This window comes from Alosa alosa, chromosome 23, assembly GCF_017589495.1.
Source record: "Alosa alosa isolate M-15738 ecotype Scorff River chromosome 23, AALO_Geno_1.1, whole genome shotgun sequence".
Taxonomy (NCBI): Eukaryota; Metazoa; Chordata; class Actinopteri; order Clupeiformes; family Clupeidae; genus Alosa; species Alosa alosa.
The window spans coordinates 804707-822206 of record NC_063211.1 but is presented as its reverse complement, the minus strand read 5'-3'; the positions used below and the strand labels follow the sequence as shown (position 1 = coordinate 822206).

The 17500-nt window shown below is 38.7% G+C and overlaps 1 long non-coding RNA gene across 1 annotated transcript in view; it reads left to right on the top strand.

The window, feature by feature from the left end:
* Window positions 1-17500, top strand: part of LOC125288311 — a 60843-nt gene that overhangs the window by 15452 nt on the left and 27891 nt on the right. Inside the window, exon 2 of the long non-coding RNA XR_007192475.1 lies at window positions 3887-4078. This is a non-coding gene — a long non-coding RNA (uncharacterized LOC125288311). The remainder of the gene's footprint in view (window positions 1-3886; window positions 4079-17500) is intronic.

Genomic DNA, 17500 nt, shown 5'->3' with positions numbered 1-17500 from the left:
TCCTGTTTGTGCATTGTTATATAAGAGGCTGTCCGCTTGTTTTAGACTCAAGTGTGCATGCATGCCAGTGTGTGTGTGTGTGTGTGTGTGTGTGTGTGTGTGTGTGTGTGTGTGTGTGTGGTTTTGTCTGACTGAAGAAGTTGTTTTTCTCTTTCTCTGTGTGTATGAGTTCTTAACTGCATCTTCTCATCTGTCAACTCTGAATAGCTCAAGGATGTTGGTCCAAAGGATTTATTTGCAGTTCACACTTTTTCCACTAGAGGATGCCATGGAGTCGACATCTAGAGTTTGTCTCTGTGTGGTTCTACAGCTGGCGTTACAGTAGCTTCAGAACCCTTACTGTATGTGTGTGTGTGTGTGTGTGTGTGTGTGTGTGTGTGTGTGTGTGTGTGTGTGTGTGTGTATGTGATAATGTTCACGATTTGTTTTATCAGTGAAAACAGCGTAATTTGGTGTGTGTGTGTGTGTGTGTGTGAGAGAGAGAGAGAGAGAGAGAGAGAGAGACAGACAGACAGACAGACAGACAGACAGAGCTTTCTTTTTCTCTCTCGTAGACTGTAAAAGACTCACCAAGTTACATCAGCCTGTTGTGTGTGTGTGTGTGTGAATGTGTGTGTGTGTGTAAAAGACTCACCAAGTTACATCAGCCTGTTGTGTGTGAATGTGTGTGTGTGTGTGTGTAAAAGACTCACCAAGTTACATCAGCCTGTTGTGTGTGTGTGTGTGTGTGAATGTGTGTGTGTGTAAAAGACTCACCAAGTTACATCAGGCTGTTGTGTGTGTGTGTGTGTGTGTGTGTGTAAAATACTCACCAAGTTACATCAGCCTGTTGTGTGTGTGTGTGTGTGTGTGTGTGTGTGTGTGTGTGTGTGTAAAAGACTCACCAAGTTACATCAGCCTGTTGATTTGGATCACCTGCCCTTTGGCCTAGAGTAAGTGGAGTTTTCAGTTTGTCTTCAGTTTAGATTCTTTGTCTTGTCTTTCAGTTTAGATTCTTGAACATTCTGTTATGGAAGTTTAGTGTGTGTGTGTGTGTGTGTGTGTGTGTATCTCAAGTACTCTGCTGAACTTCTGTATGCGATGGCAGGCTCTCTCTTCTGCTAGTGACACAGAATGGAACAGTAACTTATTACTGATTGATAACTATTCTTGGACTAAACTCTTAGTCATCTTTGCCACTGTGTTGCAATAGCTTGTAAAACCTTAGTCATGCTTACATGCTGTGAGTGTTTGCGTGTGTGTGTGTGTGTGTGTGTGTGTGTGTGTGTGTTCTCTACCAGACAGACAGGTTGGATAGAGAGGCTTTGGTAACACTCCATAATAAGGTGCCATAATAAATAGCAAACTAGTAATTACCTAAACCTTTGTTAATTGTTACTAACATATCTATTTGGCACAAGTTAATAGTTTTTTAATCATTAATTAAATATTAGTTGTTTGCATAAAATCTGTATGTTAATGTTTTAGCAAATCTATTAACTAATATTGTATTAATATGTGTTAATAGTTAACTAAATGTCTTTTTGGCACTAATTAACAGTTATTTCTTGCATCATTTAAATGTTAAATGTTTATTTGCAAACTATATGTTAATAGAAAAGTTAATGACCTATTATTATTTAACTAATTGTTATTAAACTGTGCTTCTGCCTATCCCAATATAAACCGCTCTCCATAGGACAATAGATAGATGGATACTTTATTGATCCCCAAGGGGAAATTCAAGAAAAAAACACAGAGCTACCTTGACATGCTGCCACTCTTGTCGGCACCGGAACCGCTTGCAATAAAGTTGGTTAAGCTTAATTAATATATTAGTAATATATAACTATCAGTATGGGGGACCCTTATAATAAAGTTGGTTAAGCTTAATTAATATATTAGTAATATATAACTATCAGTATGGGGGACCCTTATAATAAAGTTGGTTAAGCTTTATTAATATATTAGTAATATATAACTAGTCAGACGGTGAAGGGACTGAGACCAAAACTGGCTTATCACATTTATTCCTTTAGGAAAAGTTAAAACAAAACAACAAGTAGTTGAATGGGCTATATTGCATGCATCATTCCTACACCATCACTGACAGTCCTACTAGCAAGGGAGACATGCGACATGGAATGTTCAGGTGCACAGAACGACAGTTAATTAATATTCTGAGACTCACTAAACACTCACAGACGTAGACCATACAGAGGTAATGCATAAACATAATGCTAAACTAAATGTACATTCATTTCCTGCTAGACTGAATTGCACTTTCCATGCACACTAAGCTAAACTACACTGAATGCATGGAAAGTTGCTAGCGGAGTTTACAGCTAGTCACGTTAGACTCAGTGTGTATGAACTCGTGGTCATTATGAAAACGTTAATAAACGTTCTCTAAGTTGCTAGAATTGCACCCAAATCTTAACAATACATGTAAAGTAACATAATACAGGTGGTATATCAAAGTTTTCAACTTAAACAACATTTTACAGTTACAAAATTAAAACAAAGTGGGGAGAGCTTTATAGAGTCAACCTACGCAATGCAAAGCATACCGCTTCTGATCGGCTATGGCAACAATATAAGGACAAAACGCAGCAGAGCTGCAGTATAGCGTTTCTCTAAAGGGGGCTCCAAAACACCAATCTCAATCAGAAAAACTAGATAAATAATAATATGTCATTAACGTTGATATTAGCATATAGTTTGTAAATAAACATTTAACATTTAAATGATGTAAGAAATAACTGATAATTATTGCCAAAAATATATTTAGTTAACTATTAACATATATTAATACAATATTAGTTAATAGATTTGTTAAAACATTAACATACAGATTTTATGCAAACAACTAATATTTAATTAATGATGAAAAAACTATTAACTTGTGCCAAATAGATATTTTAGTAACAATTAACAAATATTAACAAAGGGTTAGGTAATTACTAGTTTGCTATTTATTATGGCACCTTTTTTTGGAGTGTTACCGAGGCTTTCATCACCGGAGTATTAGGCTTCTTGTAAACAGAAGGTGATTGGCCGATACTGGCAATAACGCAATATCGGATTGGTTGTTATTTTCTGTGAAGGCACATCAGCAATAAGGCAATATCGGATTGGTTGTTATCTTCTGTGAAGGCACATCAGCAATTAGGCAATATCGGATTGGTTGTTATTTTCTGTGAAGGCACATCAGCAATAAGGCAATATCGGATTGGTTGTTATTTTCTGTGAAGGCACATCAGCAATAAGGCAATATCGGATTGGTTATTTTCTGTGAAGGCACATCAGCAACTATGTCAGTTTCCACTGGCCACTATCTATGAGCTGATTGGCTTATAGGCCCACATCTCATCTGATTGGTTACCCTCTTTCAGTCCCGTTTGAGGCAGTTCGCAAGGGCTGACACCTCACAATGCCACGTCACCATAGCAACATCCCAGGGGTCAGCCACTGGTGAAACAGGCATGAGTCATTTTGTAATAAACTTCAGGAGAACGAAAGAGTGTGAGAAAAAAGAGAGAGAGAGAAAGGGGGAGAGAGAGGGAGAGGGGGAGAGAGAGGGAGTATGAATTGTGTGCTCTCCAGATTAACTGAATGTAAGAGTGTTGAGTTAAATGAAGGAGAAGCTAAACAGAAAAAGCCCTCAGTGCAAACTGTGCGGTGCATGTGTGAGAGAGACGGAGACTGTGAGAAAGAAACAGTTAAACAGAGAGAGAGGCAGAGACGAAGAAGGGACAGAGGGAAAGAGTGAGAGAACAAGAGACTGAACCCAGAGTGTACCAGCGCAGATCAGGCTGGATGACTGACTCTCTGTCTCTCTCTCCCTCCCTCTCTCCCTCTCTCTCTCTCTCTCTCTCTCTCTCTCTCTCTCTCTCTCTCTCTGTAGGTCATATGTTAGCCCTGACCTGTGGTCTCTCCTTGACCTGCCACAGAGTTCCACTTCCCTTCCTCCCATCACCGTGGGAGACCCGGCTTGATTGACAGCTTTAAAGAGTGCAGCCACCTATGGCTGGGGTGGTAGTGACGGCCATGACAGCAGCACTTGCTACACACCTGGATGAGCAACGAAGAAGATGAGGTTTGTGAGTCATCTCTCACTCCGTGTATCTATATATCTATGTATCTATCTATCTATCTATCTATCTATCTATCTATCGATATATCTAGTATTCTATCTATCTATCTATCTATCTATCTATTGATATATCTAGCATTCTATCTATCTATCTATCTATCTATCTATGTATCTATCTATCTATCGATATATCTAGTATTCTATCTATCTATCTATCTATCGTTCTATTGATATATCTAGCATTCTATCTATCTATCTATCTATCTATCTATCTATCTATCTATCTATCTATCTATCTATCTATCGTTCTATTGATATATCTAGCATATTATCTATCTATCTATCTATCTATCTATATATCGATATATCAAGCATTCTATCTATCTATCTATCTATCTATCTATCTATCTATCTATCTATTGATCTATCTATCTATCTATCTATCTATCTATCTATCTATCGTTTTATTGATATATCTAGCATATTATCTATCTATATATCTATATATCGATATATCAAGCATTCTATCTATCTATCTATCTATCTAACTATCTATCTATCTATCATTCTATCTCTGTCAGTTTTGTGTTGGAGTATCAGATGAGCTGAAGTAATGGCTTTCGCTTTGCTGCTTGAAGTTGGTCAGTGAAATGTTTGCTCTTTGTCTTTTTTCCCCACTGCTCCTGTTGAGATGAAATAGAAACAGAGAGACTTTTGGGATGAATGAGTCCATTACAGTTTTTCTCAGTCGCTTTGGTGCTTTTCTCAGATCAGAATGAAAATTCTCATAACTATTAGTTCAACCTCCACAACATTTAGTCATTTGTGCACATCATAGTAGCAATTTCTCCTTCCTCTGAACAAACCGAAATGCTTTTGAACATGTATCAGTTGCTTTGTCATGTCAGTCAAAATGAACTATACTTATGGATGCTGAATAGTCGTTCCCAATAAAACTAATAGTCTTCATTTCATTGCTTGAGTCATTACACACAAAATTGGTGAACTAGTTATCAAATTCTGTCACAATGCTGTAGAATTGCAAAGAGCATATACAGTAAAACTGTGAAATGTACACATTCAGTGTCTTGTAGCCTACTCACTTACTCCCCTAACTGCAGCAATTTCTAACTTTACTGTAGTTTTCAAATGGCTGTACAAGTACTGTATAGTGCTGTCTTGAGCATGTTCGGGTAGTGTCACCGAGTTCTGATCTTTTTTTGCATGGGAACACTGAGAGCATAAACTGTCGTAATGAAAACATGACAAAGCCATTTAGCTATCTTGCTCATAAACGATGGTGTCAAGACTTCTCATTTTGATGACACTGGCAGTTTCATTGACATAAATACTTGCTTTTGAGGAATGGACTGTCCATTTTGAGCAAGTGACGTGCTTTTGCAGGTTATCCACTAGGTTTTGCAGTTTGCACTAACTGTTTTGAGAAATGCACTAACTGCTGTGCAAATGTTACAGTTTTTCTCGATTGCTTTTACCTGCTTAAGCAAACTAGAACCCACTTGGTCTTCATGACTAGTCATCTCAAGTCATCTCTTGCGAATGTGTTCACACATTTTCATTGGGTTCACACATTTCTCACACCCTTTTGCAAAACAGTTAACACAGGTAATAATAATAATAATAATAATAATAAGCTTTATTTGTATAGCACCTTTCATACACAGAATGCAGCTCAAAGTGCTTTACATTTGAAGCATGTAACACAATAATAGTCAGTCAGTCATTATCAATCACTTTTCTTTGCTGTTTATGATCTACTCAGCAACATATCAAAAAATATAGAAAATTACGCCATAAGACTGGCAGCCTTAACCCTCTTACCCCCACAAGCACGCCCATATGGCAACTGTGGCAAGGAAAAACTCCCATATTCCAGGAAGAAACCTTGAGCAGAACCTGACTTAATAGGGGAGCCCATCTGCTTCTGGCTGGCTGGCCCCTCCAATAGTAGCAGATGTAGAATAATCTGAAAATGTAGTCTACAGGATAAGATGAGTTAACTAAAAGCTTTCCTGTACAGGTATGTTTTCAGATCTTTTTAAAAAATATTTACTGAACTCGCCTGCTTGATGTACAGAGGCAGGGTGTTCCATAGTTTGGGGGCATAATGGATAAACGCAGCTTCTCCACTTTGTTTGTGGAGCACTTTGGGTACGATTAAAAGATTAGAATTGGGAGTTTCCTTTGTGGTTGATAAGATATTAAAAGCTCAGAGATATATGAAGGTGCTATGCCATTCAGAGCTTTGTAAGTAATTAACATAACCTTAAAATCAATTCTATAGGAAATAGGGAGCCAGTGCAGTTCAGCCAACACAGGGGTGATGTGTTCTCTCTTCTTAGTCTTAGTTAAAAGTCTAGCCGCAGAGTTCTGTATGAGTGCCAATTTCTTTAGATGTTTTTTGGGAAGACCAGTGAAAAGTGCATTGCAGTAGTCTAACCTGCTAGTGATAAAGGCATGAATTAGTTTTTCTGCATCTTGTTGAGTTAAAAAGGGCCGCACTTTGGCAATGTTTCTCAAGTGGAAATAGGCTGTCTGAGTAACTTTACTGATATGGGGGTTAAAACTTAATTCTGCATCTAAGATGACACCGAGGCTTGTTACTTTTGGTTTGACCTGGTGTGCCAAGTTCCCCAGATTACTAAGAACAATATCTCGCTTTAGTTTTGGTCCAACCAGAAGTACCTCTGTTTTGTCATCATTTAGTTTCAAAAAGTTTTTGCTCATCCACTGATTAATGGAGGTTAGGCATGCAGTGAGGGAGCAAAGGCCATCTGGGTTAGTTGGCTCCACAGAAATATACAATTGGGTATCATCTCATAGCTGTGGAAGTTTACATTATGCTGACTTATGGCGTTTCCCAATGGAAGCATATATAGAGAAAATAGCAGGGGACCAAGGCAGCTCCCCTGGGCCACACCAAAAAGGCAAGTCATGTTTTTCAGATACATGATCTCCTAGACTGATATAAAAATCTCTGCCAGTAATGTAGGTTTGAAACCAGTTTAGAGCATTATCAGAGAGACCCACCCACTTCGCAAGCGGTGAATTAGGATGCTATGATCAATGGTGTCAAATGCCGCACTCAAATCCAGAAGAATAAGGATTGAGACTTTGTTTGAGTCGGTAGCTAGTCTGAGATCATTGACTATTTTACTAGAGCCGTTTCTGTGCTGTGATTTGATCTAAAACCTGATTGGAATTTTTCAAGGATACTGTTTTCGTTGAGGAAGGTATTTAACTGATTACAAACAACTTTTTCAAGTACTTTGCTCAAAAACGATAGATTTGATATAGGCCTGTAGTTGCTCAGATTGGTATGGTCAAGATTTGACTTTTTAAGTAAAGGTTTCACAACAGCAGTTTTAAAAGCAGTTGGAAATATACCTGTTTCTAATGAGGTATTTATTACCTTGAGAAAAAAGGGAGCTAAGCTATCATATACTTTTTTTTGAGGAATGTAGTAGGGATTGGATCTAAAACACATGTTGAGGAGCCGGTTTGAGTTATAATTTTACCAAGCTCAGATTGAGTAATAGTGCTAAAGGACCTTAATTTTGGGGGGCTGTTTTTGGGTGTACTATCAAACATGTTACTTGTGTTACCAATAGCCTCCCTTATAGAAATGACTTTGTTTTTGAAGAAGTCTGCAAATTCTTCGCATTTTAGAGAGGATGCCTGATGGCAGGTGTCATTCAAAAGCCCCAAACTCTATTGGTTTTCCCATGCTAAACAAAAGGAAAACATATTTTCACAGGTGGTATAGATTCCTTGCATAAGTCTGAATTTCTGGTACACCTGTGTGAAACTCCTTTGCACAATTCTTCAATCAGCAATCATTCATTCTACATAAGAGATGTCTGTTCTGTGTTGCTATTTGCAAGTATGGATCTAATGCACATTTAGACAAAGTACTGTATTGCCTGTTTGGTGGAGAAAACAGTACAAAAGGTCTTTACTGTATGTCTATTTCGATGAAAGTTGTAGTTCAATGAAATTTACAGTATCTTGCTAGGTGTTTGCTGTATGTCTTAAATGTCAATGACAGTTACATCTTGGGAGGAATGAATAATTTGTTTTTTTATTCAGTACATTTTGTCTTTTCAGAGTTTTTTTCTGATACCAGAAAAATGAGAAAGTAAAGAAAGACACATAGCAAAAATGCTCATTTTGAGAACTATATTTTGCATTTTGTTACCCAGTGTGTAATGATTGATTAAAGACTGTTTTTGAATTGGCAACAAGTTGTAGTGTTTGAAGGCAAGATTTGCTTTTGCTGCATGTTTTAAGTGTTTTGAGACAGTAACAGCCTTTTGCAAGCAAAATGTGTCATTTTGTCCAGAGTGCTTTTGTTCAGACACAGGTGTTAACTGTTTTGAGAATGTGATGTCAGAGTTGACACAGGTATCAAAACGATCGAGAAAAACTGTAATAGTGATGTGAGAAAAGCACCAAAGCGACTGAGAAAAACTGTAAAGTGATCCATTACTGTAAACAGCCATACACTAATTATTTCATTGTTTAATTGGTTTGTTTGGTCGATTTATTTGCTGGGTGATTGGCGGAACTGGTTTATTGGTTGTGTGGTTGGCTGCTTGATTAGTCAAGTAAGTCACTCACTCACTGAAGTAAGTAAATGTGGAGGAGGCTAGTAAAGCTTATTATTATTATGATAAGATTATTATTATTATGAGAGTTTATTATTATTATTATAAGACAGTGGATGAGAGCTTATTATTATGATAAGACAGTGGATGAGAGCTTATTATTATTATGAAAAGACAGTGGATACAGTGGATGAGAGTTTATTATTATTATGATAAGACAGTGGATACAGTGGATGAGAGCTTATTATTATTATGATAAGAGTTTATTATTATTATGATAAGACAGTGGATGAGAGTTTATTATTATAATGATAAGACAGTGGATACAGTGGATGAGAGCTTATTATTATTATGATAAGAGTTTATTATTATTATGATAAGACAGTGGATGAGAGTTTATTATTATTATGATAAGACAGTGGATGAGAGTTTATTATTATTATGATAAGACAGTGGATGAGAGTTTATTATTATTATGATAAGACAGTGGATGAGAGCTTATTATTATTATGATAAGACAGTGGATGAGAGCTTATTATTATTTTGATAAGACAGTGGATGAGAGTTTATTATTATTATGATAAGACAGTGGATGAGAGTTTATTATTATTAAGACAGTGGATGAGAGTTTATTATTATTATGATAAGACAGTGGATGAGAGTTTGGCTAAACAAGGAGTGAAGAAAGAATCTGATAGAACAAATGAAAGAGTGTTAAGATGTGGTATGGTGGTAGCGTAGTGGCTAAGAAGCTGGGCTAGCATGCAGTAGTAGCATAGTGGCTAAGGAGCTGGGCTAGCATGGAGTAGGTAGTACACGTACACGTACGAATCGTTTGTTTCCGGTGGAGCTAGGTGTGTTTGAACCTGCCGCTATTGTTATAATAATAAATAATAATAATAAGCTTATTTTATATAGCGCCTTTCTCAAACCCAAGGTTGCTTTACATAATAGAAGGAAAACACAACAACAGCAATAATAATACAACAAAGACAAGCTATGTGTATAGAGCTAGCCTATGTGTTGGGTGTGGAGGAGAAGTGATCATTACTGTAAACAAAAAGGTCTTGAAATGTGCTTTGAAGAGAGGAAGAGAAGGACAGTCACAAAAGAGGTTGGGGGGGGAGCTCCAGAGTTTGGGGGCCAAGGCACTGAAGGACCTGCCACCCAGGGTGGAGAGTCTGGAGTGGGGGATAGCCAAGAGGTTTTGGTCAGAGGATCTGAGTGAGCGGGAAGGAGTCAGGAGGTCGCAGATGTAGGGGGGAGCAAGGTTGTGGAGGGCTTTGAAGGTGAGCAGTAGTACTTTGTATTTAATCCGGAATGGAACTGGTAGCTAGTGGAGTTGATGGAGAATGGGGGTGATGTGTGCTGATCGTCTGGTATGGGTGAGGAGCCTGGCTGCAGAGTTTTGAATATATTGTAGTCTTTGAAGGGTTTTAGTGGGGAGACCAAGGAAAAGTGAGTTGCAGTAATCTAGACTGGACATGATGAAGGAGTGGACCAAAGTCTGTGCATCACTAGCAGAGAGGAAGGGTCGGAGGCGTGCAATGTTACGGAGGTGAAAGAAGGCACACACACACACACACACACACACACACACACAATGTTGTGGAGGTGAAAGAAAGCAGTCTTAGTGAGTGATGTGATATGAGGATCAAAGCTAAGGGTGGAGTCAAGTTGAATGCCAAGGTTTTTGATAACAGGGGTGGAGTGGACAGGTGAGCCATCGATGTTGAGAGTGAGACTGTGAGGTTTGGAGAGCATGCTTTTTGGGCCAATCAGCAGAATTGCTGTTCTATCTGTGTTGAGTTTCAGAAAATTGTTTTGCATCCATAATTTGAAGTCAGAAAGGCAGTCAGGGAGCGTGGTGGGGGGGTCCGAGGAAATTAAGACTGTGGCTGAATAATCTGGCCAAGAGGGAGGATGCGTATGAGAAAGAGGAGGGACCCAAATACAGAACCCTGGGGGACACCATGAGTGACAGGGGACCAGGGGTGTAGTGGGCGTTGGGCGCGGGGGAGCGCCCCCCCCCACTTCTTGGAGCATTGCTTTGAGCATTTTAATAAGCATTTATTAATATAACAAGTGTTGTTACCAGTGATAACAACGCATCACGCAAATGTCTCCAATTAGGCCTCTTTGTCATAAAATTCAAGAATGACCGGCATGCTGTAGCACTCCACCATGCGTAAAGACATTAAAAACTGCACAGCTCGTCATTCCGCGTTACCCGAAAGTAGCTAGAAAGTGGCTAGAAAACCATAGATTATACAACTGCCTGTATCCGAATCTAGCAAGCATCTTCATGGCCCACTGTTGCAATTCCTTCGTTTGTGTTTTGCAGAAAGCAGGTAGGCTAATCCAGTGGTCAAAATGACACGATAAGCATGTGTGAGTAATACGAGTGATGTTTAACGAGGGAGCTCCAATATAAGTGATAAGGTTTTACCATAAGTAATGACCCAACGGTGAACCTGAACAACTTTAGGAAAAATTTACGATTGGTGCAGCTACTTCATCCAAACAAAAACTTTTCAAATGACTGGCACTTGTCTGCCCAGTGTTCTTTCTGTTATTTTTTTTGTTTTATTGACTGTGCACCTCTGCATTTTAATCATTCTCAATGACATTCATATGACGCCCCCTCAAATTGAGTTACGCTGACCACACAGCGTGTTGAATGCGTGTGAATCCTGCTTGTGCTATTGTTATTGCTATGGTTTACGTGTGGCAATGAATGAAGCCATGCCGCGACATGTTATGCGTAAAGGAGATTAGACTACGCTAGATTACATAGGCTACTCTACATTATGGTTTGTCTGTTTATTGTATGATACAACAAAAGTAAAAGCTACAGACTATATTCATAGACTTTAGTGGAAAAGTGTAGTTTGGGTGAAGACATTATATGCTACATTTTGAAGCTAATCCATATAATTTAATTGTTTTTTTGAATTCGATTTCATGTTCACGAAAGCTGGTAATTTTGGCCTTGGCTTTACGCACCGATGTATGTGGAGGTGCGTGACAGTTTTTGCAATGATGTCATTAAAATAGCGTCCCCCCACTTTAAAAATCCCCACTACACCACTGCAGGGGACATGGGAGACTGATGTGGACCAAGTGTGACAAACTGCTTTAAAAAAAAAAAAAAAAAAAAAAAAAAAACTGCTTAACTGCTTGTTATTATGTGTCATTATGTAATTAGTGTCTACACGGACCCGGTTGGGTGTTGCACCTAGTAAATCAGCATGTTACGATAAAGAAGGATTTATGCGAGTTAAAATTGTTATTATTGGGCAAACAAGATATTGAGTGTCGGAGTAAAAATGTCACATGCAGCCATGCTTAAATTCTGCTCACTTCACATTTATTATATTATTATATTATCTGTAGGCCTATTCATTATTGAATGCTTACCTGGAATTATGTTTTTCCCTATCCTATTTTTAAAGCAGGCCTACCTGCAGGCATGTAATTGGGCTACAGGAATAGCATGTTTGAACGGGCACTGCACTAATTCTTAAAACACTAAGAGCAAAACGGTCTTACAGTTCAGCACAACACCAATGCTCACTTGCAAAAGCTCATATCTCTCCCAAAACCATTCACTCATGCTTCAAAACTAAATTCCTTTCCCATATAAAGAGTCAGTGCCACGAAAGTTGCAAAGATCCTTCTCAATTGCTTTGGCTTATTTCTTGAAACAGTTCTCTTTGCCAAATTAACCTGGATGGTTCAGCACAACACGATGAAAATAAGACAATCAGCTATAAAACTGAAAACAGCATCTCTTATCTCTGAAAGTGCAAATGACATAGAATAATGATTTTAAAAATCCACTTAAGCAAGACCTTCAACATCCGTGTTTAGTTGTATATGGAAGGGTCTACAATTTGCCTCAATATTTTTCAGTGTGTGTACAGTAATAATCTACTAACTGTGAAAATATCACACTGTTTTGTCTTCTTTTAAAAAAACAAAATTGCTCCTTTCATTTCATAAACAGACTAACAGACTACAACTAGAAGTCACGTGACTTTGCCCTTCGACTTTAACTCACCGTAGCATGGTTTGTTTATTAGCCTGGTTAGCGTTGAAACTTTCTTTTACCGTCTATGCACTTAACACTACCAGCTCCTCATGTGAGAAGTTACAAGTTACCCTGACATAAAGGTAATTACCACGCGATTTACATAGCTTTCTGTTTTTTTTTTTCAGTTTCAGTGATTGGTAGCCTATCTGGGTGATGGCTTCGAATATGTGTAGCATGTTCGATATATTTCCACTCACATACCCAACAACTGCTGAACAACGCTGACACACAGTTTCATCTTATCCACCACTCTCTCGCCTGTACCACTGTAACTGAAGTTCTCAAACTTCCGATCTTAAAGAGATCAGCGGATCCTCTAACTCTTGTGGGTCGCCACCACTCACTTACTGCTGCTATCTCTGACTGACGACCTGACAAAAAAATAACATAGGCGCCCTTCAGAGCTAAGGCGAGGCTACAGATTAGCGTTAGTCAAGTCAAGTTTATTTATATAGCACATTTCATACACAGAGGTCATTCAATGTGCTTTACATAAACAAAACCAAACAATAATAACAAATAAAAGCATAGAAGGGCAATATAGTCAAAGAATAGTTAAAAGGTAAAGATCATAATGAAAAGAAAACATAAAACACAAGGTAAAATCATTTAAAAATAAAGAATAATTAGTAAGCAAAAACAAAGGCAAAAGTAGTAAAAAAAGTAATAACAGACAAAGTAGAATAATTATCAAGGCAGATTCAGAATTTGTAACTCGGCACAGTTAGCAGAAAGCATCTGAGAACAGTTTGGTCTTAAGTCTAGATTTAAAACTGGCTACAGTTGGGGCCTTTTTAATGTCATCCGAAAGTTGGTTCCACAGCTGACCCAAGATAGCAGCTAAAAGCTGCTTCACCATGTTTAGTTCTAACTGTAGGTTTTACTAGCAGGTTTTTCACCTGGGACCTGAGAGGACGAGAAGGTGTGTACTGCTGAAGCATGTCTGACAAGTATTTAGGTCCTGCTCCATTTACTGATTTATAAACAAGCAATAGTGCTTTAAAGTCAATTCTGTGACTTACTGGAAGCCAGTGCAAGGACTTAAGAATTGGAGTAATGTGGTCAGTTCTTTTAGTTTTTATTAGAGTCCTAGCTGCTGCATTTTGTATCACCTGAGCGTTAGGTGTCGCTAAAGAACTCTCGTAACTCTCGTACTTAACAGTAATTGCGCATTACATTCATTAATCCGCACACAAGTTTTGTATTTTTATACCGTGTATTCTCCGTGTAAATTCATGCACCGAACCGTGACACCGGTACCGTTTCGGTTCAATACGAATACATAAACCGTTGCCGTTATGGTTCACCGGGAAAAGCTCATATCTCTCCAAAAATAGTTCACTCATGTGTCAAAACAAAGTTTCTTTCTCATATAAATAGTCAGTGCCCCCAAAATGCATCGTCCCTTTGGCATTGTGTAAGCACTGCAAGTCAAAATGTTTAGATGTTTTGTCACCATTATATATGGTATTCATGGTATTATGTTTTTGACTAATTTTGACAATTGAACAGACTATTGTGCATGTGATGACTTATACAATGAAATGATGCTGACATGTTTTGGAGAGAACATTAGACTGAGAATCAACAATCAGTTTAGACCAACAAGATCTATTCACTTGGAAATTGTGCTACATGTATATATAGATAGACTACATGTACTTAATCATTTGCAAAGATGTACTACCGCCAACTGCTTCCTCTGCCCACAACTGTTTCAAAATAAAAGTCCTCACTACAATAATTCACTATTAAATAATTTAAGTATTTAAACTATCCAACTATTTAACTGTTCAGCCATTCCAACTGTCAATTGTCATCACCTATGACTCCTGCCAATTGTTCCAAAATAAAAGTCCTCACTACAATAATTCACTATTAAATAATTTAACCATTTAAACTACTCAACTATTTAACTGTATTTAGCCATTCCAACTGTCAGTAGTGGCCTACTGGTTAGGGCTTTAAGTTTGTAACCGAAGGGATGCTGGTTCGATCTCCAAAAAGTAGGAACGGCTAAAGTGCCCTTGAGCAAGGCACCTAACCCCTCACTGCTCCCCGAGCGCCGCTGTAGCAAGGCAGCTCACTGCTCCAGGTTAGTGTATGCTTCACCTCACTGCGTGTTCACTGTGTGCTCTGTGTGTTCACTAATTCACAGATGGGATAAATGCAGAGACCAAATTCCTTGTATACGTAACTATACTTGGCCTAGAAACCTGATTTACATTTTACATTTTACATTTACGTTTCAGCTTTTAAACTATCTACTCTGTCTCAAGCTTTAAACATACAATCCGGCTCTCTCAAGACTACAGATCCTTAACTGTTTCTTCTGCCCACAACTGTTTAAAAATAAAAGTCCTCACTACAATAATTCACTATTAAGTAATTTAACTATTTAAACTACACAACTATTTAACTGTTCAGCCATTCCAACAGTTGTCATCACCTATGACTCCTGCCAATAGTTCAACTACCTAATTTGATTGAATTTGAATTAAAACTGCTCGCTAAGGTCAATAGCTGAACAAGAAACGATTGGGTTTGTCACAACAAGCTTAGTTTGTTATTATTGCTTCAAGGTATTAATGTCCGCTACCCTGGCTTATTCCCCTGGCTTATTCCGCTACCCTGGCTTATTCCCCTGGCTTATTCTGGTACCCTGGCTTATTCCGCTACCCTGGCTTATTGCGCTACCCTGGCTTATTCTTGGCTTATTCCGCTACCCTGGCTTATTCCGCTACCCTGGTTTATTCCGCTACCCTGGCTTATTCCGCTACCCTGGCTTATCCCGCTACTTGAGTCTAATGGATTAGACTCAAGTATTGGACCACTTTGTTGAAGTCGGTGCCCATTCTCTCTGCTGGAAGACTGTCTGTGTGTGAGTGAGTGAGTGTGTGTGTGTGTGTGTGTGTGTGTGTGTGTGTCTGTGTGTGTGTGAGTGTGTGTGTGTGTGTGAATGTGTGTGTGTGTGTGTGTGTGTGTGTGTGTGTGTGTGTGTTGGGAACCTGGGTCATTGAGTTTCCCGTCTCTTCTCGGCATATCTCTGACTCCTCAACAAACACACTTACCACAGTTGTCATGGTGATACAGTGAATGTGTAAGGGCTGAAAGGTTGTGTGGAAAACCATGTATGTGTGTGTGTGTGTGTGTTTGTGTGTGTGAATCTATGTGGATGTGTGTGAGAGAGAGTGAGTTAATTTGTGTTAAGTGAGTTGTGAGTACATTCCCGTGTATATAACCATGTAGGTAAATAATATTGAGTGAGAGTTTACGCATGTTTTGGACACAGACCCAAGTCACTGTCAGTGTGTGTTGTAGTACATAGACCATTCTGTCCACTCCTAACTCTGTTTGTGTGTGTGTGTGTGTGTGTGTGTGAGAGAGAGAGAGAGAGAGAGAGTGTGTGTGTGTGTGTGTGTGTGTGTGTCCTCTGACTCTGCATGGTCGATGATAATGAAGAAATGCTCGGTGTATCTTTAAGTAGCAACACTGTCCATGACCATTAATGCACATTAGCAGCCATGCAATTTGGTATATGGAAATGAAATCCATTAACCCTTAAAGGAGTACCGTCACACTGGTGTGACGAGAATGTTGAGAAATGAACATTCTAAAGAATATCTGGGTTAATTGAATTCAACATAGAATTTTAGGACCTTCAATTGTTGCGGAACTTAGAATGTTCAAAAACCTACACCTTTAAGGGTTAAATGAAATGACCTCGGGTGTGTTCGAAACGGGTAAAGTTGCTGCCTTTTAAGATATCTAACTGGGGAGCAAGGCAGCAAGTGCGGTTCGAAACCGAAAAAAACAAATTCTGCTGCCTTTTAAGATATCTTAGAATTCCCAAATAACGGTCATTTTTGAAGGCAGCATCGAGGCACACTTCATGCTGCCTCCTGCCCATAATCCCTTGCGGCAACGTCTGAAACAGCTGTGAAAGGTAAACTAACATGGCGGATGACATCGGTAATGGCTGCTGAATCTGTTTAAAATGTCATTTGTGTGATCTTATTTTGCTTAGATTTGCAGATTACAGATTAGAAATAAACAATTTACTATCTGATTATGCCATTGTTGTAACCATTAATAGCGTCTGTGTGTGTGTGTGTGTGTGTGTGTGTGTGTGTGTGTGTGAGAGTGTATATGTGTAAGCATGTAAAGACCACTTTAGCCTTCCCAGAAATGGAGTCAATTAGAAAAGTTTTATGAGTAACACAGTGACCACTGATTTGACCTTGATCAGTGACCTCTGATCTTTTGAATTCATCGCCTCCCCCCCCCCTTCTCTCTCTTTCTCTCTCTCATGCATACACACACACACACACAAACACACACCCACCCAGTCATTTAACCCCAATCATGACTAACTACTAGACGGCTAACGGCTAGAATATAACGGACAATAAAATCTCACTCCGTGTGTGTGTTCTCACACTCTCTCTCCCTCTCTATCTCTCTCTCTCTGTGCTTGTGTATTTGTGTGTGTGTGTGTATGTGTGTGTGTGTGTGTATTTGTTTGTGTGTTGGCTCCCTACTACATTGAAAAGATGACCATTTCCCTGCCATGTTCCACTGTTGGAATTTCCCTTTAAAATCACTTTAAAAAATCACTTTAAAAAGAGCTGCATCACTTTTCTCAAGCGATTCATTCTGATATATGATTATGATTGTGTGTGTGTGTATGTGTGTGTATGT